Source organism: Hypanus sabinus, chromosome 1 (assembly GCF_030144855.1).
Source record: "Hypanus sabinus isolate sHypSab1 chromosome 1, sHypSab1.hap1, whole genome shotgun sequence".
NCBI classification, from domain to species: Eukaryota; Metazoa; Chordata; class Chondrichthyes; order Myliobatiformes; family Dasyatidae; genus Hypanus; species Hypanus sabinus.
The window spans coordinates 205,430,336-205,454,533 of NC_082706.1; the positions used below are offsets into that span (position 1 = coordinate 205,430,336).

Consider the following 24,198-nt stretch of genomic DNA (forward strand, 5'->3'; position numbering starts at 1 on the left):
GAGAAGGGAAGTCTGAAAGAAGAGGACAGGAGGCTTTGGCAGACAGAAAATGGGGGAGGAGCACCAGACGGAGGTGGTGGGCAGGCTAGGTGATAAGGTGAGAGAGGGATAAGGGGGTGGGGAATGGTGAAGTGGGGGCATTATTGGAAGTTTGAGAAATCAATGTTCATGCCATCAGGTTGGAGGCTACCCAGAAGGGATATAAGGTGTTGTTCCTCCAACCCGAATGTGGCTTCATCACGAAGTGGAGGAGACCATGGATAGACACATCGGAATGGGAATGGGACGTGGAATTAAAATGGTTAGCTATTGGGAGATCCCTCTTCTTCTGCTGGATGGAGCGTAGGTGCTTGGCAAAACAGTCTTCCAATCTACATTGGGTCTCACTGATATACAGGAAACCACACTGGGAGCACCAGACACAGTATACGACCCCAACAGACTCACAGGTGAAGGGCTGACTCACCTGGAAGGACTGCTTGGGCCTGGAATGGTAGTAAGAGAGGAGGTGTAGGGGCAGGTGTAACACTTGCTCTGCTTGCAAGTATAAGTGCCAGGAGGGAGATCCGTGGGGAGGGACGAATGGACAAGAAAAAGCAGGAAGTGGGAGGGAGGGAGGGAAATATGTGCTTGGTGGTGGGATCCAGTTGGAGATGGCTTTTCCACACGGATCACTCCCTACACAACTCCTTTATCCATTCGTCCCCCCCATCCCTTCCCACCGATCTCCCTCCTGGCACGTATCCTTGCAAGCGGAACAAGTGCTACACCTGCCCCTACATCTGCTCCCTCACTACCATCCAGGCCCCAAACAGTCCTTCCGGGTGAGGCGACACTCCACCTGTGAGTCTGTTGGGGTCAGATACTAAGTCTGGTGCTCTCCGTGTGGTTGCCTGTATGTCAGTGAGACCCGACGTAGATTGGGAGACTGTTTCGCCGAGCTCCTATGCTCCGTCCACCAGGAATAGTGGGATCTCCCAGTGGCCACCCATTTTAATTTCACTTCCCAATCAGATATGTCTATCCATGGCCTCCTCTACTGTCATGATGAGGCCATGCTTAGGTTGGAAGAACAATATATGCTGTCTGGGCAGCCTCCAACTTGCTGGCATGAACATTGATTTTTTGAACATCTGGTAATGTTCCCCACTTCCCCATTCCCCACCCGCTTTTCCCCCTCTCACCATATCTCCTTGCCTGCCCATTGCTTCCCTCTGGTGCACCTCCTCCCTTTTCGTTCTTCCATGGCCTTCTGTCCTCTCCTATCAGATCCCCCTTCTTTAGCCCTGTATTTCTTTCACCAATCAACTTCCCAGCTCTTTACTTCATCCTTTCCTTCCTGGTTTCAACTATCACCTTGTGTTTCAGACCGAAACATCGACTGTACTTTTTCCATACATGCTGCCTGGCCTGCTGAGTTCCGCCAGCATTTTGAGCATGTTGCCTTGGATTTCCAGCATCTGCAGATCTTCTCTTGTTTGGAATTCTGCTCCTATGTTTTATGGTCAAAGATTCATTATAACAGAGAGCTTATGGAACTTCAAAATCATTCTGTTAGTACAATGATATTTCAATAAGACTAATTTCCATATGGTCCTAAGGATCAAGGATCAACTTTATTCACCGTATATATTTATATGTGTTAGGAATTTGCTGTGATGTGCTGGTCAGGGAGTGACATGCAACAAAATACAACATTCCACAATTAACACATGAGATCGTGCAGATGCTGGAAACCCAGAGCAGCAATGCACACTAAGTGCTGGAGGAACTCAGCAGGTCAGGCAGCATCTGTGCAGAAGTCAACATTTCGTGCGAAAACCCGATGAAGATTTTCCGCCTGAAGCATCAACTGTTTATTCTTATTCCTCTCTGCAGATGCTGCCTGACCTGCTGATTTCCTGTGAACATTCATTAATTATAAGCAACAAAGTTAGAGGTTGAAGTACAGATATGGAATAAAATTGGCATAAGTACATACCAGCATGCATTTACAACATAATCAGTATTATTAACAGTGGTTTAAAGTGTTTACAGTACAGTGCAGTGATGGGGGTAACAGAGAGGGAGGGGGGTGTTTATTTTTTCCCATTAACTTGGTCACATGGGTGTAATTGGGCTTTGCAGGCTCTGTGGGCTGGAAAGCGTGCTGTATCGCTAAGTAAAATAAAATAAAGAAACACTAATTGTGGAATCTCAAGAAGTGACAATATTCCTTTTCACTCTAAACATTTTTCACATACATAAGGTCTGGCAGAGTGGACCTTTTTATTGATCTTTCTTCTTTTAATGATGGAATTGAATTGTTAAGACACTGCACATGGCAATGCTGGGAGGCATTGATTTCCTGGTTCTCATATCAGAGCCTTTGTTAATGGAGGAGCTGTAGAATTTTCAAAAAATAGAAACAGAAGAAGATTGACAGTAAAGAAAAGAGCAGTATTATGTGAACTCTACTGTAATTATAACTAGATAACATTAGAGTGAATGCTTTCAATAAAATGAGTTCACTGAGCCCAGGAAAACTCTTACATAGAGCCATAGAGAACTACAGCACAGAGATAGGCCCTTCAGCCCATCTAGCCGGTGCCTACCCAAAATGCTGGAGGAACTCAGCAGGTCAGGCAGCACCTATGGAAAAGAGTAAATAGTTGACGTTTCAGGCTCCAGCATTGTGCGTGAATTGCTTTAGGTTTTCAGCACCTGTAGGTTTCCTCATGTTTATGATTCTACCTAGTCCTACTGACCTGCACCCAGATCACAGCCCTCCATAGCACTCTCATCCATGTACCTATCAAAACTTCTCTTGACTGTTGAAGTCAAACCCATGTCCACCACTTCTGCTGGCAGCTCGTTCACTGAGTGAAGAGGTTCCCCCTCAAGCTCAATTTAAATAGTTTAACTTTCACTCTTAACTCCAGTTCTAGTTTCATCAATACTAAGGGGGAAAGATGGTAAGGAACTCAAACAGTGTACTAAATAGGTAACCTCTAGTTCTAGTCCCACCCACCCTCAGTGGAAAAAGCCTGCTTACATCAATCCAATCTATAAAATCACAATTTTGAAAATGCTCCTTTAGTCTTTAGGAATCTTCAGAGGGAAATAGATAGGTTAAATGGGTGAAAACTTGGCAGTGTAGTTACAAAATGGGGAAGTGTGAGGTGATCTACTTTTGGAGAAAAAACAGATAAACAGGACAATATTTAAGTAGAAAAGGGAGTACAGAAATCTGTTGTGCAGAGAGTATGCCCACAAGAATGAAACACAGAAAGTAAGCTTGAGAATCTGAATCAGGTTTAATTTCACTTTACATATGTTGCGAAATTCATTATTTTGCAACACTAGTATATTTCAATAGAGTCCTATAATCATAGAACAATACAGCACAGAAAAAGGCCCTTCAGTCCATCTGGTCTGGACTCTGGACTCTGGCATGGTTCCTGAGGACTGGAAATTGCAAATGTCACTCCACTCTTTAAGAAAGGAGGAAGGCAGCAGAAAGGAAATTATAGACCAGTTAGCCTGACCTCAGTGGTTGAGAAGATGTTAGAGTCAATTGTTAAGGACAAGGTGATGGAGTAATTGGTGACACAGGATAAGATAGGACAAAGTCAGCATGGTTTCCTTCAGGGAAAATCCTGTCTGATGAACCTGTTGGAATTCTTTTAGGAGATTACATGTAGGATAGATAAAGGGGATGCAGTGGATGTTGTATATTTGGACTTTAAGAAGGCCTTTGACAAGGTGCCACTCATGAGGCTGCTTAACAAGTTAAGAGCCCATGGTATTCCAGGAGAGTTACTAAGATGGCTAGAGCATTGGTTGATTGGTAGGATGCAGCATGTGGGAATAAAAGGATCCTTGTCTGGTTGTCTTGTAGTGTTCCGCAGGGGTTTGTGTTGTGACCACTTCTTTTTATACTGTATACAAATGATTTAGACGATGGAATAGATGGTTTTGTTGCCAAGTTTGCAGATGGTATGAAGCTTGGTGGAGGGGCAGGTAGTGTTGAGGAAACAGATAGGATGCAGACAGATTAGGAGAATAGGCAAGAAAGTGGCAAATGAAATATAATGTTGGAAAGTGCATGGTCATGCACTTTGGTAGTACAGATAAATGTGTGGACTATTTTCTAAACAGGGCAAAAAACCAAAAATCTGAGATGCAAAGGGACCAGGGAGTCCTTGTGCAGAACATCCTAACGGTTAACTTGCAGGTAGAGTCAGTGGTGAGGAAGGCAAATGCAATGTTAGCATTTATTTCAAGAGGTCCAGAATACAAAAGCAGGGATGTGATGCTGGACCTTACAGTATAAGGCACTGGTGAGTATTGTGAACAGTTTTGGGCTCCTCATCTTAGAAGAAATGTGCAGGCATTGGAGAGGGTCAGAGGAGATTCACAAAGATGATTCCAGGAATGAAAGGGTTATCATACGAGGAACATCTGATGGCTCGGGGTCTGTACTCGCGGAATTTAGAAGGATGAGGGGGATCTCATTGAAACTTTTTTGTATGTTGAAAGGCTGAGACAGAATAGATGTGGAAAGGATGTTTCCCATGGTTGAAGAATCTAGGAAAAGAGGGCACAGCCTCTGGATAGAGGGGCATCCTTTCAAAGCAGAGATGTGGAGAGATTACTTTAACCAGAGGGTGGTGAATCTGTGTAATTTGTTGCCACGTGCAGCTGTAGAGGCCAGGTCATTGGGTATATTCATTACAGACTTCAAACCACCTAGTATTGTCTTCCAGCTCTGCTTCCCTCCCTGATGAGCTCAATTACTTCTACGCTCGCTTTCACTGACAGAACAAGGAGGTCACCCTCAAAGCGGATCTCCCACTTGGTGAACTGCCTCTCTCACTTTCCACCTCCGACGTTTGCGCCACCCTGAGCAGGGTGAATGTACGGAAGGCGGCTGGTCCGGATGGAATACCTGTCCGTGTGCTCAGTCTCTGCAGGGCAGTTGGCCAGGGTCTTCAAGGACATTTTCAATCTGTCCCCGGCCCAGGCAGTTGTCCAAGATCGCCACCATTGTGCCAGTGCTGAAGCATTCCACTGCCATGGGGCTGAATGAGTTGCCCAGTTGCACTGATCATCCCCTCTGATCAGGACAACCACCGTGGTGTCATCTGCAAACTTGATAATGGAGTTAGAACCATGTACAGGAACGCAGTCATAGGTGAAAAGGGAGTACAGAAAAGGGCTCAGCACACAGCCTCGAGGCACGCCAATGTTCAGGGTGAGAGTGCACTGTTGCACTCACCCCCATCATTGCAAAGAGCTTTGAGAGACTGGTTCTATCACATCTGAAATCCTGTCTGCCCGCTACCCTGGACCCCCAACAATTTGCCTATCGCACCAACAGGTCAACAGAGGACGTCATCTCCATGGCACTTCACTCTGCCCTGACCCACTTGGACAGCCAACAACATTCTTATGTCAGAATGCTGTTCATTGCCTTTAGTTCGGCATTCAATACTATGATCCCCTCCAAGCTGATCACCAAACTCCAACAGCTTGGTATCATCCCTCTGCAATTGGCCCTTAACAGACCCCGATCTGTTGAGTTAGACAACCTCTCCTGCTCCACTCTCACCCTGAACACTGAACACCGGCGTGCCTCAAGGCTGTGTGCTGAGCCCTTTTCTGTACTCCCTTTTCACCTATGACCGAGGTCCTGTACATGGTTCTAACTCCATAATCAAATTTGCAGATGACACCACGGTGGTTGTCCTGATCAGAGGGGATGACGAGACGGCCTACAAGGACGAGGTCCAGCACCTGGCCACATGGTGTGTCGACAATGACCAGGCCCTTAACACCCAGAAGACCAAGGAGATCATTGTGGTCTTCAGGCATGCTAGGAGACACACTCACATCCCCATCTACATCAATGGAGCTGTAGTGGAGCGTGTATCAAGCTTCAAATTCCTTGGTGTCTGCATTTCTGAGGATCTCACCTGGTCCCTGAACTCCTCCATCCTGATCAAAAAGGTGCAACAGTGTCTTTATTTCCTGCGGAGCATCAAGAAAGCTTACCTCTGTCCCAGGATACTGACGGGACTTTTACCGCTGCACCATTGAGAGCAGACTCGCCAACTGCATCTCAGTGTGGTATGGCAATTGTCCCGTATCAGACCACGAAGAACTCCAGCACGTGGTGAAAACTGCCCAGCGGATTATCGGCATCCAATTGCCCACCATTGAGAACATCTACCATAAACGCTGCCTGGGCAGGGTGAAAAGCATCATCAAGGATGCATCTCACCCTAACCATGGACTCTTTACTCTCCTCCTCCGGTAGGCACTACAGGAGCCTCCGCTCCCACACCAGCAGGCACAGGAAGAGCTTCTTCCCTGAGGCTGTGACCCTGTTGAACCTCACATCACAGCGCTAAGCAGTATTGCACCCATATTGTACTGTCTCAGTACTTTTATATTTGTGTGTGTAGCACTTACTTTTTATTTGCAGTTATTTTGTAAATAACACTATTCTTTGCATTTCTGGTTAGATGCTAACTGCATTTCATTGGCTTTGAATCTGTACTTGGCACAATGATGATAAAGTTGAATCTAATCTAATCTATCTTTAAGGCAGAGATTGATAGGTTCTTGATTGGCCATGGCATCAAAGGTTATGAGAGGAGAAAGAAAAGGATCAACCACGGTTGAATGGTGGAGTGGACTTGATGGGCCAATTGGCCTAATTCTGCTCCTATGCCTTATGGTCTTATACTCCATAACAGGAGTGACCTGTACAAAAAGGAGAGGTTGCACTTCAATCCAAGGGGGCCAGTAACCTGGCAGGGAAGTTTGCTAAGGCTATTGGAGAGAGTTTAAACTAGAGTTGCTGAGGGGTGGGATCCGAACTGAAGAGACGGAGGAAGGGGCAGTTGGCTCACATTTGAGAAAGCTTGTAGACAGTGTGAAAGGGAGGATAGGCAGGTGATAGAGAAGGGACACACTCAGACTGATGGCTTGAGATGTGTCTATATTAATGCGAGGAGTATTATGAATAAAGCGGATGAGCTTAGAGTGTGGATCAGCACTTGGTGCTATGATGTTGTGGCCATTACAGAGACTTGGATTGCTCAGGGACAGGAATTGCTACTTCAAATGCCAGGCTTTAGATGTTTCAGAAAGGACAGGGAGGGAGGCAAAAGAGGTGGGAGCGCGCCACTGCTGATCAGAGATAGCGTCATGGCTGCAGAAAAGGAGGAAGTCATGGTGGGATTGTCTACTGAGTGGAAGTTAGGAACAGAAAGTGGTCAATAACTCTCACCCAGTAGTAACAGGGACATCGAAGAGCAGATAGGGAGACACATTCTGGAAAGGTGCAATAATAACATGGCTGTCTTGGTGGGAGATTTTAATTTCCCTAATATTGATTGGCATCCCCCTAGAGCAAGGAGTTTAGATGGAGTAGAGTTTGTTAGGTGTGTTCAAGAAGGTTTCCTAACACAATGTGTAGATAAGCCTACAAGAGGAGAGACTGTACTTGATCTGGAATTGGGAAACAAACCTGGTCAGGTGTCAGGTCTCTCAGCGGGAGATCATTTTGGAGATAGTGATCACAATTCTATCTCCTTTACCATAGCATTGGAGAGGGATAGGAGCAGACTAGTCAGGAAAGCATTTAATTGCAGTAAGGGGAAATATGAAGCTATCAGGCAGGAACTTGGAAGCCTAAATTGGGAACAGATGTTCTCAGGGAAATGTGGCAAATGTACAGGGAATACTTGCATGGCGTTCTGCATAGGTATGTTCCAATGAGACAGGGAAAGGATGGTCGGGTACAGGAACCACAGTGTACAAAGGCTGTAGAAAATCTAGTCAAGAAGAAAAGAAAAGCTTACAAAAGGTTGAAAAACCTAGGTACTGAATGAGATCTAGAAAATTATAAGGCTAACAGGAAGGAGCTTAAGAATGGAATTAGGAGAACCAGAAGGGGCCATGAGAAGGCCTTAGCAAGCAGGATTAAGGAAAACCCCAAGGCATTCTACAAGTATGTGAAGAGCATGAGGATAAGACGTGAGAGAATAGGACCTATCAAGTGGAGAGTTGAAAAACGTGTATGGAACTGGAGGAGGTAGTGGAGGTACTTAATGAGTATTTTGCTTCAGTATTCGCTGTGGGAAAGGACCTTGGCGATTGTAGGGATGACTTACAGCGGACTGAAAAGCTTGAGCATATAGACATTAAGAAAGAGAATGTGCTAGCTGGAGCTTTTGGAAAGCATCAAGTTGGATAAGTCACTGAGACTGGGCAAGATATACCTCAGGCTACCATAGGAGGTGAGGGAGGAGATGGCTGAGCCTCTGGCAATGATCCTCCTTCCATTTGAAAATTTCCTCTTATTTGGAATATATCTGTCTTGCACTTCACTCATTTTTCACAGAAACTTCAGCCATTGCTGCTCTGTTGTCCTTCCTGCTGGTGTCCCTTTAAAGTCAACTTTGGCCACTTTTCCTCTCATGCCATTGTAATTTCCTTTATTTCACTGAAATACCGACGCATTGGATTTTAGTTTCTCCTCAAATTTCAAAGTGAACTTGATCATATACTCCTTAAGTGCCTCATTTGCTCCTCCCTGCCTGTACCCGCTATGCACTTCCTTTTACTTCTTAACCAGGACCTCAATATCTCTCAAAAACCAAGGTTCCCTAAACCTGTTATTCTTGCCCGAAGCGTCGACAGCGCTTCTCCCTATAGATGCTACCTGGCCTGCTGTGTACCACCAGCATTTTGTGTGTGTTGTTTGAATTTCCAGCATCTGCAGATTTCCTCGTGTTTATTCTTGCCTTTTACTCTGATTCGAACATTAAAACTCTGTACTCTCAAAATTTTGAAGGCTTCTTAGTTTCCAAGTACACTTTTGCTGGATAACAACTTACCCCAATCCACACTCGCCAGATCCTTTCTGATACCATTAACAGTGGCCTTTCTCCAATTTAGAATCTCAATCCGTGGACCAGACCTATCCGTTTCCACAATTAATGGCATTATGATCACTAGGTGCAAAGGGTTCTGCTACACACACTTCTGTCAGCTGCCCTGTCTCATTCCCTAACATGAGATCCAGCATCACACTTTCTCTAGTTGGGACCTCTGTATATTGATTCAGGAAACTTTCCTGAATATATCCAAACTCTTTCCCATTCAGCCCTTTACAGTATGGGAGTCCTAGTCAATGTGTGGAACGTTAAAAACACCTGCTATTGCAGCCTTATGTTTCTCATAAGAGACTGAAGTCTCTCGACAAATTTGCTCCTCTAACTCATGGACTGTTCGGTGGTCTATTATATAATCCTATTAATGTTGTCATACCTTTCTTATTCCTCAGTTCCACCCATAACACTTCACTAGATGAGCTCTCCAGTTTGTCCAGATTGAGCACTGCCGTGGCATTTTCCCTGACTAGTAAAGCCACCTCTCTCCCTTTAATCCCTCCCGGTCTGTCACATCTAAAACAACGGAACCCCAGAGCATTGAACTACCAGTCTCTCTAGTGGCTACAATATCATACTTCCACGTGCCAATCCGCGCCCTAAGCTTGCCCACCTTTCTCACAATACTTCTTGCAGTGAAATACACCCAGCTCAGAACACTAGTCCCACCACGCTTGACCTTTCGATTCCTGACTTTGTCTGTAGGCTTAACATCATCTTTCTCCATAGCCACTCCATCCTCTTTTCTAGTGCTCTGTTTCCCCTACCCTGCAACTCTAGTTTAAACCCCACTGTGCAGCACTAGCAAACCTTCCCGCTAGGATACTAGCCCTCCTCCAGTTCAGGTGCAAACCGTCTCTTACATACAGGTCCCACCTTCCCTGGAGGACAGCCCAATACTCCAAAAATCTTATGCCCTCCCTCCTGCACCAACTCCTTAACCACGTATTAAACTGTATAATCTTCCTAGTTCTAACCTCACTAGCATATGCCTTGGGTAGCAATCCTGAGATCACAACCCTGTTGGTCCTTCCCTTTAACTTAGCACCTAACTCCCTGAGTTACTTTGCAGGACTTTGTCACTCATCCTACCCATTTCATAGGTACCTACCTCAGGCTATTTACCCTCCTACTTAATACATAATAAAAAATGATAAATTACGATAAGAAGTATATATGCATGTATTTACAGTATAAAATAGAGGTAGTGTTCATGGTTCATTGTCTGTTCTGAAATCGGATGGCAGTGGAGAGGAATCTGTTCCTTATACATTGAATGTGTGTCTTTAGACTCCTGTACCTTCTCATTGAAGGTAGCAGTGAGAAGAGGGTGTGTCCTGGGTGAAGGGGGTGCTTAATGATGGATGACACCTTTTTAAGGTGTCAATCTTCCTTTCTGAAGGGAAGAGTGAGTGATTAAGAAGGTAAATAGAAAGCTGATGCTTATTACAGAAGGATGGATATAAAAGTAGAGGAGTACTGTACATGAAGGTAAAGATCAAGGATCAACTTTTTTCGCCAGATACATTTACATGTATTAGGAATTTACTGTGGTGATTGGGTACGACGTGCAACTAAAAGAACATCCAACTATTATAAAGATTAAAGAATTATATAAAATAAAATCAGATAGAGAATGAAATGCGTATAAATACATAAAAACCAGCATGTATTTACAATGTCAGCAGCACGACAAAAAATTGCTTGAAGTGTTTGAAGTACTGTGACAGGGGTAATAGATAGAGGGGGGCAAGGTGACGAATGGAATGGTTGATCAGATTAACTGCCTGGGGGAAGAAGCTTTCAAGATGGTGTGAAGATTTTGTTTTAATAGTCCTACATTACTTTCCAGAAGAGAACTTTGTAAAAGACAGTTTGCTGGATGGGGAGTGTCCGTAATGAATTTTCATGCCTGCCTCTTTGTCCTGGACACAGGCAAGTCCTACAGTAACAGTCAACTGCGACCTGACAGTTCACCTCACAGTTATGAGACCAGTTAATGAGACCATACCTGTAGTTTGGGCCACTTACTTAAAAAGGGAAATATTTGCATTAAAGGCGACTCAGGAAAGATTCAGTGGGTTGATTTCTGGGATGAAGGGGCTAATTGGTGAGGAAAGGTTGAAACTGTTGAGTTGAATGGAGCCCCAGATACTTCACTGTCTTGAGTATTCAAAACAGAATTGGAGATATGGGAAGGAACTGTATGCAGGGAAGCACGGTTTCAAGCACACTGCACAGACAAACACTCAGGACGCAGCATGTTTTGACTATTGCAGTTTGGAAGGCTGATTTATTTAAGATGCCAAGGGCCTTCACAAAATTAATGAGAAGATGTTTCCTTTTTCAAAGTTCAAAGTAAATTTATTATCAAAGAAGAAAGATTTCACCAAATACCACCGTGAGATTTACTTTCTTGTAGGCACATCCAGTAATACAATAGAATAAAAGAAAAACTACACATAAATACTTGGATTTTTCAGAAGGCCTTTGACAAAGTGCCACACATGAGGCTGTGGCACTACAGGAAAGATACTAGCATGGATAACATATTGGCTGAATGTCAGGAGGCAAAGAGTGGGAACAAAGGGAGCCTTTCTCTGGTTGGCTGCCAGTGACTAGTGGTGTTCCACAGGGGTCTGTGTTGGGACCAATTCTCTTTACGTTATATGTCAATGATTTAGATGTTAGAATTAATGGCTTTGTGGCCAATTTTTCAGTTACAAAGAAAGGTGGAGGGGCAGGTAGTTTTGAGGAAGTGGAGAGGCTGCCTCAGGGCTAAGAACCATGAGGTAGCTACTTATGGCAGAGTACAGGGTAGTCATTTTTGTAGAGGAGTAAGATTCTTTGGAATTCTCTGCCTCAGAGCAAACTCAACATGAAATTTATTATCACGTTACGCATATGTTACCAGAAACTACCTTGAGATACAGTTTTTTCAGGCTTTTACAGGAAAATAAAGAAATGCAACGTAATTTATGGGAGAAACTATACATAAACAAAGACTGACAAACAACCAAAGTGCAAGAGAAGACAAAAGTTGTGGAAGTAAAATGAATAAATAATACTGCGAATGTGAGTCTGCAGAATCAGAGTCAGATTGGAGTTCTGGTGGTGAAGTTATCCACGCCGGTTCAGGACCCTGATGGCTGTTCCAGAAGTGGAACTACAGAGACTGAATCACTGAATATATTCAAAAGATAGGCAGATCAAAAGGGATTCTAGAGTTATGAAGAACAGGTAATAAAGCAGAGCTGGGGCCCAGATCAGATCAGCCATGGTTTAAGATGGCACTGGTGAACTTCAGTGATTCTGTCTAATGAAACAAGGAAAACAACCAAATACTTTCCCAGTCGCACTTTTTCTGGCAAGCCATCATTGCAAGAAATAATCTGTAACGCCCCTTTGGACTTGAAGGTGATGCGATGTGGCAGAGCCGAGGTGAAACGAGGCAGTGAGCCAGTCACCAAGACTGAGTAGCACCTGAGGTTCGATCGACTTAAGTGCTGTGCCGAAGGCTGAATCGAGACGGTGAGATATGGGTACCAGAATGGACCAATTCCAATGTTTGGATGGAGACTTAAGCACTGTGCTGAATCTGGAAGTTCGGTTACAGGCTGAATCAAAGCGTCCAGGCACCAGAGCATATAGAACTTGATGCTTGATAAGAGATTTAAATGCCTTGCCAAATCAGAAGTGTTGGTTGCAGGCCGAATCGAGGTGGTAGGGTTCAGGCCCCAGAGCGTATTGAGGTGGTTGAACCTGACGTGTGGAAGTTGATTTAGGTGCTGAGCCTGATTGAGAAGATCAGGGTGGCAGGCTCGAAGCGAGGCGCAGACCAGTTCAGATCACTGACCCACAAGGTTTACTCAGCTCTGCACTGGACTAAAGGACTCTCTTGAGGACTTCCGCTCAGAGCTATTTGCTCGCGTCTTTTTTCTCAACACGTTGGGTGTTTAACGATCTATTTTTTTAATATGGGTACTTTTTTATGGGCATGATGTGTTTTTTCTCTCTGCACATTGGGTGTCTGACAGTCATTTCTTTATATGGGTTCCTTTGATTCATGACTGCCTATTAAGAGCCGAATCTCAAGACTGTATGATGTATACATACTTTGATAATAAATGCACTTTGAATCTTTGATCTTGCTCATTGATGGAGACATTTGGTCTCAACCTGCTCCTAGTTCTAATGTTCTTCAGCTCCAGATGGAATTCATCAATGATTTCAACAAAAACTCTGTAAAGTGCCCTAATCCATCTGATAAAGATTGCCAACAGGAGTCCTGTGCAAAGGTCCACCAGAATATGGTTACAATTTCCAAAATATCTGGAAAATTGTATCTGTAATGTTGCAGGCTGAGTTAGGGGAGAGGAAGGCAAATGCAATGCTCACATTCATTTCAAGAAGACTAGGATATAAGATCATAAGATACAAGAGCAGAATTAGGCCATTTGGGACATTGTGTTTGCTCCACCATTTCATCATGGCTGATCCATTGTTTCTCTCAGCCCCAATCTGTTGCCTTCTCCCCGTATCCCTTCATGTCCTGACCAGTCAAGAACCTATCAACCTCTGCTTTTAATAAGCATAAAGACTTGGCCTCCACAGCTGCCTGTGGCAAAGAATTCCACAGATTCACCTCTCTATAGCTAATTAAATTCCTCCTCATTTCCATTCTAAAAGAATGCCCCTCTATTCTGAGGTTGTGTTCTCTAGTCTTAGACTCGCCCACCTTAGGAAACATCCTCTCTATATTCACTCTATCAAGACCTTTCACCATTCGATAGGTTTCAATGAGGTCACCCCTCATTGTTCTGAATTCTAGTGAATACAGGCCCAGAGCCATGAATTGCTCCTCATATGACAAGCCATTCAATCCTGGAATCATTTTCCTGAACCTCCTTTGAACCTTCTCCAGTTTCAGCCATGTCCTTTCTAAGGTAAGGGGCCCAAAACTGCTCACAATATTCCAAGTGAGGCCTCACCAGTGCTTTGTAAAGCCTCAACATCACATCCTTGATTTTATGTTCCAGTCCTCTTGAAATGTATGCTAACATTGCATTTGCCTTCATTGCATTTGCACAGACTCAGCTTGCAAATTAACCTTTAGGGAATCCTGCACAAGGACTCTCAAGTCCCTTTGCACCTCAGTTTTCTTTTGTTTTTTTTTAATCCATTTAGAAAATACTCACCCCTATCATTTCTTCTCCCAAAGTGCAAGACCACACACTTCCCAACACTGTATTTCATCTGCCATTTCTTTGCCCATTCTCCCAATCTGTCTGTCCTTCTGTAGGTTTTCCACTTCCTGAAAGCTATCTGCTCCTCCACCTATCTTCATATTGTCTGCAAACTTCACAACAAAGCCATCTATTCCATCACCAAATCATTGACATATAATGTAAAAAGAATCGGTCCCAACACAGACCTCTGTGGAACTTCGCTAGTCACTGACAGCCAGCCAGTAAGGGCACCCCTTATTCCCACTCTTTGCCTTCTGCCAATCAGCCACTGCTTTATCCATGCTAGAATATTTCCTATAATAACATGGACTTGTAGCTTGTTAAGCAGCCTCATTTATGGCACCTTGTCAAAGGTCACCTGAAATTCCAAGTACACAACATCAACTGATTCTCCTTTGTTTATCCTACTTGTTATTTCTTCAAAGAATTCCAACAGATTTGTCAGGCAAGATTTTCCCTTGAGGAAACCATGTTGACTACAGCCCATCTTATCATGTGCCTCCAGTACCCTGAGACCTCATCCTTAATAATTGACTCCAATATATCTGACCTGTGGATATGGAGAGGATATTTCCCATGGAAGAAAAGTCTAGGACCAAAGGACACAACATCAGAATAGAGGGACATCCATTTATAACAGAGATGTGGAGGAACTTCTTTAGCCAGAGAGTGGTGAATCTGTGGAATTCTTTGCCACAGGCAGCTGTGGAGGCCAAGTCTTTATGTATATTTAAGGCAGAGGTTGTTAGATCCTTGATTAGTCAGGGCATGAAGAGATACGGGGAGAAGGTGGGAGATTGGGTCTGAGAGGGAAATGGATCAGCCATGATGAAATGGCAGAACAGACTTGAAGGGCCAAGTGGCCTAACTCTGCTCCTTTATCTTATGGTCTTATCGTAACTATTTTGTTTTGTCCTGAGGTACCTACTTCTTCAGATTAATATGAAGTTCAACAACATAACCAGTCCACATGACCCTGCCCACAAACAAGTGAATAATAAAGTTAAACTAATATTTAATTTAATTTAAAGTTAGCAGAAAGACATTACTCTGGATTATTATTGTGAACTTTTCTCATTTTATGTTGAAAAACATGTTTTATTTTACATGCAAATGTCAATGATTTGGATGTCCTGCCAAAGGGTCTCGGCCTGAAATGTAGCCTGCACAGATGCTGCCTGGCCTGCTGAGTTCCTCCAGCATTTTGTGTGTGTTGCTTGGATGACCAAATTGATGGCTTTGTGACCAAGCTTGCAGACGATGGCTGGAGGGGCAGGTGGTGTTGGGGAAGCAGGGAGTCTGTAGAAGGATTTTGACAGATTGGGAGAAAGGGCAAAGAAGTGGCAGGTGGAACATCGTGTAGGAAAGTGTATGGTCATGCACTTTAGTAGAATGAATGAAAGAGTAGACTATTTTTTAAACAGAGAGGACATTCAGAAATCAGAGGTATAAAAGGACTTGGGAGTCCATTACGTGATTACCTAAAGGTTATCTTGCAGCTTTGGTCAGTGGCAAGGAAGGCAAATGCAATGTTAGCATTCACTTCATGAGGACTAGTAGATAAGAGCAAGGGTGTAATGCTAAGGCTTTATAAGGCATTGATCAGACTGCTCTTGGAGTATTGTGAGCAGTGTTGGGCCTTTATCTGAGAAAAGATGTGCTGGCATTGGAGTGTGCCCAGAGGAGGTTCGTGAGAATGATTCCAAGAGTGAATGGGTTAATGTGCGAGGAGCGGTTGATGGCCCTGGTCTGTACTCGCTGGAGTTTCGAAGAATGAGGGAGCGATCTCACTGAAAGCTATAGAATATTGTAAGACCTAGACAGAGTGAATGTGGGGAGTCTAGGACCAGCGGGCTCAGTCTCAGAATAGAGGGATGTCTCTCTCCAATGCCAGCACACCCCTTCTGAGATAAGGGGCCCAAAACTGCTCACAATACTGACAAAGTTTTTCAGATGTACTGTGGACAATATTCTGACTGGATCCATCATGTCTGGTATGGAGGCGCCAATGCATAAGATCGGAAAAAGCTGCATAAGGCTGTAGACTGGGCCAGCTCCATGGGCACCAGCCTACCCAGCATTGAATGCACCTTCAGAAGGGGATGCCTCATAAAGGCAGCATCCATCACAAATGACCCTCATCATCCTGGACATGCCCTCTTTTCATTATTACCATCAAGGAGGTGGGTACAGGAGCCTGAAGACATTCACTTAATGTTTCAGGAACAGCTTCTTCCCCTGCACCATCAGATTTTTGAATGGACCATGAACCCATTAACACTACCTCACCCTTTCACTCTCTCTGTTTTGTTAAATATTTCTTTTGTAGTGTAGCATTTTTAATGTTTTGCACTGTACTGCTGTCACAAAACAATAAATTTCATGACAGATTTCTCTGTTAATAAACCTGATTCTGAAATGCTCATCTTTGATCTGTTGAATAGTTCTTTTAAGATTAATTATCATCATTCTGTGCTGCGACATATGACGTGGGAGTTTGTGGTCTATGACCATGATCGTTCTTGGCAAACTTTTCTGCAGAAGTGGTTTGCCATTGCCTTCTTCTGGGCAGTGTCTTTACAAGATGGGTGACCCCAGCCATTATCAATACTCTTCAGAGATTGTCTGCCTGGTGTCAGTGGTTGCATAACCTGGACTGCTTATATGACCATCCACCACCTGCTCCAAAAAACTTGGGTGGCATGGTAGTGTAGTGGTTAGCATGATGCTTTACAGGCTCAGTCACTGGCATTCAATTCCTCTGCTCTCTCTAAGGAGTTTGTAAGTTTTGCTTATGACCACATGGGTTTCCGCCCACATTCAGGTTAGTAAGTCAATTGGCCACCAGTTTAATTGCGCCATGCTGTATCTCTAATTTAAAAAAAATGATAGTATATCACAATATTAGTCTCTATAACTCACAGTCGGATAAGCTGGTGTTATTATTTCGGAGGACCCGTCCTGGTCCCAGCTCATGAGTACAATTATGAAGGGAGCATGGTAGTACCTCTACTTGCTTAGGAGTTTATGGAGATACGGCATGAAACCCAAAACTTTGACAAACTTCAATGGACGTGTAGCGAAGAGTACTGTATTCTGATTGGCTGCATCATGGCATGATATGGAAACACCAATGCCTTTGAATGGAAAATCCAGTCCAACACAGGTAAAGCCCTCCCCACCATTCAGCTCATCAACATGAAACGCTGTTGCATAAGAGGAGTACCCAATTATTTTGCTTGGTCCTTGCAATGTCATACCTTAACCATTATAAAACAGAATCTTGTGATAACTATCTTCGCAGGGGTACAATTTTATGGAATTTTTTCTCATAATTTAACTTTCCAAAAATTCCAGGTTGGGATATGAACTATTAATTTATTTTTACTTAGAGATACAACCTGATAACTATAGGCAGAGCCTCAGAATGGAGGGATGTCCCTTTAGCACAGCGATGAGGAGGTATTTCTTTAGCTAGTGGGTGGTGCATCTGTGGAATTCATTGCCATAGAGGCTATGAAGGCTAAGTCATTGGGTGTATTTAAAGTGGAGGTTGGCAGGTCCTTGATTAGTACAGATGTTAAAGGTTACAGGGAGAAAGCAGGAGAATGGTGTTGAGAGGGATGATAAATCAGCCATGGCAGAGCACACCCGAAGGCCAGAACAGTCTAATTCTGCTCCTGTGTCTTATGGTTCTATGGTAACAGGGTCTTTCCAACTCAATGAACCTGCACCACCCAATTACACGCATTGACCAATTAACCTACTAACCCATATGTTTTTTGAACGTGGGAGAAAACCAGAGCACCCAGAGGAAACCCAAGCATTCATGGGGAGAACGTACAAAATATGCCTGAATAATATTTATGTTGTTTGTAGGGATTGACTTCATCTGTCTGTACATTACTTACAGCTCCTCCTACCTGCACATCCCTTTGTGCTCAGCTAATTTACGAGTTTTTCCAGATTTGGGCTGAAAAATCAGCGTTCCCACCTCGCTCTAAAAACTGCAGCCCTGAAGTGATGTTCAAATGTTAATTAATTAATTAAATTTAGGGATACAGTGTGAACAGGCTGTTCTGACCCAACGAGCCACACTGCCCAGCATCCCACCTATCTAACCCGAGCCTAATCACAGAACAATTTACAAAGACCAATTAACCTACCAACGGGGATGCGTTTGGAGTGAGAGATGAGGGCACCCAGAGCACATAGGAGGGACGTATAAACTTTCTTACAGAGGATGCTAGAATTGAAGACCAAACTCTGATGCCTCGAGTTGTAATAATGTTGCTCTAAGCACTATGGCACCATGGTGCCCTATTCTTGACATTTGAGAAATATGTTAGCTGTACATAGAATAGTACAGCACATTACAGGCCTTTCGGTCCACAATGTTGTGCCGACCTTTAAACCCTGCCTCCCATATAACCCCCTACCTTAAATTCCTCCATATACCTGTCTAGTAGTCTCTTAAATTTCACTGGTGTATCTGCCTCCACCACTGACTCAGGCAGTGCATTCCATGCACCAACCACTCTCTGAGTGATTAACCTTCCTCTAATATCCCCCCTGGGAAGGGGGAAGGAATCCAGAGTGCCTAGAGGAAGCCCACATGGTCACAGGGTGGACATGGCAATTCCACAGACAGGCAGCACTGGAGTTCGGGAAGAGATTAAGGTGTCTGGAGCTATGAGGTAGTGGCTCTACCCACTGTGATACGCTGAACACCAGCTTTGGGCCTGCTGCTCGATGAGGCAGAATGTGTGGGAGCTCTGTAGGATCCAGAGCAGGAGCCATACGAACAAATATGTGAGCCTAAGAACCATATAGGAGGGAGACTGAAAATCAGTTTGAATGGCGCCACAGCAACAACCTCTCACTCAAAACCAAAGAGCTGATTATTGACTACAGCAGGAGGAAACTGGTGGTCCATGAGCCAGTCCTCATTCGGCGGTCAGAGGTGGAGAGCATCAGCAACATTAAATTCCATGGCGTTACCATATCAGAGGATCTGCTCTTAGACTAACATGTACAGTGCTAACAAATCATAGTGGATTTAAATTTGGCTTTTTTGACACTGATCAATTGAAAAAGATTCTCATTTCAAAGTAAAAAAAGATCTCTACAAAGAGATCTAAATTAATTACAAATATATACCACAAAATAATTGATCGTAAAGGTATTCACCCCCTTTAATATGACACACCAAATCATCACTGGTGCAGCCAATTGGTTTCAGGAGTCACATAATTAGTTAAATGGAGATCACCTGTGTGCAGTCACGGTGTTGCAATTGATTGTAGTAAAAATACACCTGTGTCTGGAAGCTCCGACTGCCGGTGAGTCAGTGTCCTGGCAAAAACTACACCACAAAGACAAAAGAACACTCCAAGCAACTCTGCAAAATGGTTATTGAAAAGCACAAGCCAGGAGATGGAGACAGGAACATTTTCAAGTCACTGGATATCCCTTGGAGTACAGTTAAGTCAATCATCAAGAAATGGAGAGAATATGGCACGGCTGTAAATCTGCCTAGAGCAGGCCGTCCTCAAAAGCTGAGTGGCCGTGCAAGAAGCGGACTAGTGAGGGAGGCCACCAGGAGACCTATGACAACTCCAGAGAAGTTACAAGCTTCAGTGGCTGAGATGGGAGAGACTGCGCATACAACTGTTGCCCGGGTGATTCACCAGTCGCAACTTTATGGGAGAGTGGCAAAGAGAAAGCCACTGTTGGAAAAAAAACTTAAATGAATGCTTGGCTAGAGTTTGCCAGAAGGCATGTGGGAGACATTGAAGTCAGCTGGAAGAAGGTTCTATCGTCTGATGAAACCAAAATTGACCATTTTGGCCATCAGACCAAACATTATGTTTGACATAGCTAAACACTGCACATCATCAAAAGAGGGTAAAATGAATGCAGCAAAATACAGGGAAATCCTGGAGGAAAACCTGGTGCAGTCTCCAAGAGAACTGTAACTTGGGAGAAGATTTGTAAGACAATGACCTCAAGCATAAAGCCAAAAGCTACACAAGAATAGCTTAAAAACAGCAAAGTTAATGTCCTGGAGTGGCCAAGTCAGAGACCAGACCTCAATCCAATTGAAAAATTGTGGCTGGACTTGAAAAGGCCTGTTCACTCACGATCACCATGCAATCTAACAGATCTTGAGAAGTTTTGTAAAGAAGAATGGGGAAAATTTGCAGTCTCCAGATGTGCAAAGCTGATAGAGACCTATCCACTCAGACTCAAGGCTGTAATTGCTGCCATAGGTGCATCTACTAAATACTGACTTGAAGGCTGTGAATACTTATGCAATCAATAATTTTGTGCTTTATACTTGCAATTAATTTAGATCACTTTGTGGAGATATGTTTTCACTTTGATACAAATGGGTCTTTTTCTGTTGATCAATGTGTAAAAAAACCAAATTAAACCCATTGTGATACACTGTTGTAAAAGAATAAAACCTGAAAACTTCCAAGAGGGTGTGAACACATTTTTTACCATTATGAAGAAGGCATGACAGCGCCTCTGCTACCTTAGGAGTTTGTGCAGATTCGGCGTGTCACTTAAACCTTTGACAAACTTCTAAAGATGCACAATGGAGAATATTCTGACTGGTTACATCACAGCCTGATATGGAAACATGAAGGCCCAAGAATGGAAAAGCCTCCAAGAAGTGATGGATACAGCCCAGTCTACCGCAGGAAATGTCCTTCCCCACCAGTGAGCACATCTACAAGGAATGCTTCCATAAGAAAGAAGCATTCGTCATAATGGGCCCCCAGCATCCAGTTCATGCTCTGTTCTTGCTGCTGCCACAGGGAAGGAGCTACAGAGGCCTTAATTCCCTCACTGCCAGGTTCAAGAGCAGTTATTACCCTTCAACCATCAAGCTCCTGAACCGGCGTGGATAACTTCACTCACCTCAACCCCGAACTGATTTCACAACCAACTTTCAGGGGCAGTTTATAAATCACATTTTCAGTATTTTTTTAATTTGCTGTTTGTCTTCTTTCGCACATTGGTTGTTTGCTTCTGGAGTGTATGAGAATGAGGGGAAATTTGATAGAGGTATACAACATTATGTGGGGTAAATGCAAGCAGGCTTTTCCCATTGAAGTTGGGTGAGACTAGGACTAGATTAAGGTTGAAAGCTGATGTATTTAAGGGGAACGTGAGGGGGTGAGAATGGGAATGTGTTGCCGGCAGAAGTGGTAGATGTGGGTTCAAATGCAACATTTAAGAGAAATTTGTATAAATATGTGGACGGGAGGGATATGGAGGGCTATGGTCTGAGTGCAGGTAGATGGGTCTTCACAGAATAACAGTTTGGCACAGACTAGATGGGCTGAAGGGCCCGTTTCTGTGCTGAAGTATGCTATGATTTCTGCTTCTCCATTTGTATATTTTTGTTATGAATAAAGATAATTTCTGAACTATAATAAAGTGAGAGGATAAAACAAGCAGTGGGACTGAATTGCGGAGCGCTGGACCACCAGGAGGCTGGCAGCTCAAGACTTACATCATCCGTACTAGCTACAGGCTCTGCGAGTCAGTCCACAGGGAGTCCAGCCCCTAAGGATACTTAATAGCCCCAGCATGGCGTCAACAGAATTTGGAGTATATCCTTAGCAAATAAGTTCACTTTTTCCTCTCCTCCTTTGCTGTGTAGACAGCCCCAGAGACCATTAAGGGTGATGCTTGCAATCTGCTTTGATATATCTGAGTCAAACTTGAGTGATGTGTGTTGTCAGCATGACCACTCTGTCAACTGGCTGTGAAGCCTGGAGTTAAGAGATCCAAGAAATCCCACAGACTCCAGCTCCTGAGATAACCCTGCCCCTGCCACCTCCCCCCCGACTCCCCGCTCTCAATGCATGATGGGTCATAGAGTCATACAGCATGAAGACAGGCCCTTCAGCCCATCTGATCCATGCCCTATGAAGTCGTTCCTTCTGCCATTTTCACTTTTGGATGATGGGCCTTAATTACACTTCTGAGGGTGCTATGTAAGTACAGATTGTTTGGTTGTAATCTTGAAATTTAACTCAAAACATATCCGTATAGCATTACGTTGAATTTATTAGGGGTGCTTAAGAAACTCTTAGATAGGCACATGAATGATAGAAAAATGGAGGGCTATTTTGGAGTGAAGGGTTATATTAATCTTAGAGTAGACTATGTTGTAATCTATTGCACCTGCCTCAATCACTACTTTTGGTAGCTTGGTCCATGTATTCACCACCTTTTGCTTGGAAATGTAGCACCTAAAGTCCCTTTTAAATCTTTTCCCACTTACCCTGAATCTATGCATCCTTGTTTTGGACTCCTCTATTTTCTCTCTTTTTAAGAAACCCAATTCAACTTTACTGTAAAAAAGTTTTGGAATATTAGGGTGGAATTGGGGCATCAAAAACTTCTATTGACCTCATATATGAATCAGAATCAAGTCAGCAAGAGAGTCTTAAACGCAAGGGGTTCTGCAGATGCTGGAAATCTGGAGTAGCGCACACAAAATTATGGAGGAACTCAGCAGGTCAGGCAGCATCTATGGAGGGGAATAAACAGTTAATATTTCCAGCCGAGGCTCTTCATCAGGACTGGAAATGGTCGACAGACAGACAGACATACTTTATTGATCCCGGGGGAAATTGGGTTTCGTTACAGTCACACCAACCAAGAATAGTGTAGAAACATAGCAATATAAAACTATAAATAATTAAATAATAATAAGTAGATTATGCCAAGTGGAAATAAGTCCAGGACCAGCCTATTGGCTCAGGGTGTCTGACACTCCGAGGGAGGAGTTGTAAAGTTTGATGGCCACAGGCAGGAATGACAACCAAGATCTTAGCCAGAAATTTCAACTGTTTAATTCCTGCATAGAGGCTGCCTGGTTCCTGCTGGTTGTTATAGCCAGGGATTGTAGTAGGGATAAGTTCCCACCACCTATTAAATGCTCCCAATGGCGTGCACCTTAAATAACTCCAGCTCCTTGCCTTCACGTGTAGCCTAGCTACAAAGCCCAGTGGATCCATTTCTATTGAAAGGAGAAGGGGCAAAGGTGGGTTACTGGTGTCTTAAACTTCAGGCAGATGGGGTTTGTCAGCCGTGGTTGGCAGCTCATCTAGGAGAAGGAAAACTCTGATTTCAAACCTCCACTGCCTTGCGACTATACTCACTCATTGGGAAGGCTTCGGGAAGTAAACCCCGAGGGATAACCTCGGAACTGAAGTCCCTAAGTCAGTCCGACATTGAGTTCAACACTGACTGGGAGCTCCTGTGATGCTTCTGCTGCCGCACTGTATCGGTTGCTACTGTTTGTTTGGGTTTATCGGGTGTGTGGAGACAGGGAGCTTGCAACATGGGCGCCATCTTACTTTCCATATCATACTGCCCTGGCTTGTGTAACTAGACAGCTAGGATGCACCATTCATGTTTGTCCCTGACCAACCTCAAGATGCTGCATGACTTGCTGAGTTCCTCTGGTAGTTGCTTAAGAAACCTTATTTCAAATATGTTGTAACACATCAGTTCCATCCTACCTACTTTGCATTGGCTTCCTATCTCTTTTAGAATTAGTCTTAGAACATAAAATATAGCAAACCTACAGCACAGTACAGGCCTTTCAGCCCGCAATGCTGTGCTGAACATGTACTTACTTTAGAAATTACCTCAGGTGACTCAAAGTCCTCTATTTTCCTAAGCTCCAGGTACCTATCCAAAAGTCTATCGTATTCACCTCCACCACCGTCACCGGCAGTCCATTCCACACACTCACCACTCTCTGAGTAAAAAACTTACCCCTGACATCTCCTCTGTACCTACCCCCCAGCACCTTAAACCTGTGCCCTCTTGTGGCAACCATTTCAGCCCTGGGAAAAACCTCTGACTATTCACATGATCAATGCCTCTTATCATCTTATACACCTCTATTTGGTCACCTCTCATCCTCCGTCTCTTCACTCAACCTATGCTCCCCAATCCGGGCAACATCC

At 43.9% G+C, this 24,198-nt stretch overlaps 1 protein-coding gene across 1 annotated transcript in view; it reads right to left on the minus strand.

Annotated features, from left to right (window-relative positions):
- Nucleotides 1–24,198, minus strand: part of pou6f2 (POU class 6 homeobox 2) — a 632,671-nt gene that overhangs the window by 1,739 nt on the left and 606,734 nt on the right. The gene's annotated exons all lie outside the window — the stretch shown is intronic.